At 43.1% G+C, this 2,283-nt stretch overlaps 1 non-coding gene across 1 annotated transcript; it reads left to right on the top strand.

The window, feature by feature from the left end:
- The first annotated feature begins 1,857 nt into the window (after positions 1-1,857).
- Positions 1,858-1,932, top strand: Trnat-ugu (transfer RNA threonine (anticodon UGU)). Its single transcript has one exon. It is a non-coding gene; the product is annotated as a tRNA-Thr (tRNA).
- The last annotated feature ends 351 nt before the right edge of the window (positions 1,933-2,283 follow it).

Raw genomic sequence — 2,283 nt, forward strand, 5'->3', positions numbered from 1 at the left:
ATCATCATTCATTCCCATTACGGTCGGAGGAAGGCAATGGCAAACCACCTCCACTAGGACCTTGCCTAGTAAAGCAGTGCGGGTCTACCGCATCGTTCCCCTACGCTCTGTAAAGAAGCATTGGGACTTCATTTCCATTTCCATATATGACGTGTAGAATTAATGATCGTACTGACATGACCTGTAAACAAGATTGTTTGAAAACTCGACTGACTCACTAGCTGTACTTTACAAGTTATGTGAGACATACTGAAATGGCTGGGAGCTTAGATCACAGAATGGTAAGGCGCTGAAAACTAAGAAGACAATCACTTTCGACATATTTATTTTTCACAGAGGCCAAATTTATCATAAAGAAGAGCGAACAATACTTTCTTGCCACAGAGGCGAGATACAACGTAAACAATAACGGACAATAAAGCTCAAGGGAATCAAATTCAGTCAGCAAAACTTTAAATTATTGCCCCTTAAGTATTTAAAAGGCTTCCTTTTTTGATTTCTAACAAATTATAACATTTGAACCTCCTACACCTCAGAAAAAATGCTCCCACGTGCACTCAAGGGACTTAACAATTACTTTGGTTGCTTGAAAATCAATATTACAATTACCACAATATGCATAACACTTGAAATATTTTTAAAAAAAGGCTTTCAAGATTGCAGAATATTGACTTCAAAACAAGAAAGGTAGCATTAGCTAATCAAGAAACTAAGGAAGTGTTCACAAGAGCAACCAAGGACAAATTGAAACCAAATAAAGGGGGCGAAACACATGGCTTAGACCCCACATGATAACTGGCTTGAGCTGGGCTCCAGCGCCAAATGGTTGTTCTATTCATTACACTTCTAAAACACAGACGCAAAATATAGGATAAACTTGCACAATAAATGAACGGCAAATAGGCCACTGGCTTCCAGACACATAAAAGAGAATCAGGGCAGATAACTGAGCCCATGAGGCGCGTGAGAGCTTAAGGTTAACAGAGTAAAATTTACATAACAAAATAAATCGCAACATGCGTTTCAATCCTGACTGAGGGACCTAAGGGAAATAACTCAGTCTATTTGGCCCACAAGTAGTTCAAGTTAAATGAAAATGGAAAAAAAGGTATTAAAGGTACGTAAGGCTTGCGAGGTAGCATCCCAAAAATGTTCGGGCTCACATGCAGTTCCTCTTCGTCGAAATGTTTTCGCTCAAACTCTTCTAGGGGTTGAACCACACGTATCGCATTACACACCTTAAATTAAACACTTGTGAACTTTTGGTTAAATTGTCTGGCTGCTGGCAAGTTTGCGGAATTGCATAAACATGCAATGTAATAATAGTATCAGGAGCTAAATTAACGACCCATAAATGATGTAGGCCATGCAGGTGCGATTTGGTTAGCATAATGCTTATTCAGAAAGCAAACTAATAGCGAAACTGGTCGTATTTAGAGTTACTGTTAGACTCGAGCCCATATTCATTTGACACAGTTCTATCATTCACAGTCTCATCGCGAAACCCAAGTCCGATTCTCCACCTCGCCGTTTACACGAAAAGTTAGAGTACACACCAGGAGCACGGCTGCTCACCGCTCAGAGACTATATGAAGATGGCATCTGTTCTTTCAGACATGTCCGAAAGAACAGATGCCATCTTCATATCGTTTACGGCTAACCGGTTGGTGACCTTCTTCAGTGCGGATGCACACGATTTGCCTATGAACTCTTACGGGACTTGGTAGGTTGTCTGCCACGAGTAATGAGTATAATGGCAGGGGCACTATAAATGTAGTGAGTGGACTATTAGTTGAGAATGTGGGTCTTACGGGGAGCGTGCCGGCGATAAATCCCTGCAGTCGCACTATCCTCTGTGCCCTCGGTGGCTCAGATGGATAGAGCGTCTGCCATGTAAGCAGGAGATCCCGGGTTCGTGTCCCGGTCGGGGCACACATATTCAGCTGTCCCCGTTGATGTATATCAACGCCCGTCAGCAGCGAATGGTATTGATTTAATTGTAATTTCGCTCAGAGACTAACTCCCGCGATACCACACAACGTGAAATTTTCTAAGTCGTTTCACTTTCTAGCTACCCAATGACCAACCGTCCGCTTTCACATCTCCACCAGTGCTGTCCGTTAGGTGTCTACACCAGACTGTCCACTTCCGTGTCTACACCAGCACCATTCCTACGCCCGTCCCCGGCACGCTTCCCATGAGCCGAGCATACTCGCTCAACGTGCTAGTGCAGTTCCCTTTCCTGAAGCTGTCCATGTCATTGGCTACAGCTTATTCCACATT

Source organism: Schistocerca serialis, chromosome 6, assembly GCF_023864345.2.
Source record: "Schistocerca serialis cubense isolate TAMUIC-IGC-003099 chromosome 6, iqSchSeri2.2, whole genome shotgun sequence".
NCBI classification, from domain to species: domain Eukaryota; kingdom Metazoa; phylum Arthropoda; class Insecta; order Orthoptera; family Acrididae; genus Schistocerca; species Schistocerca serialis.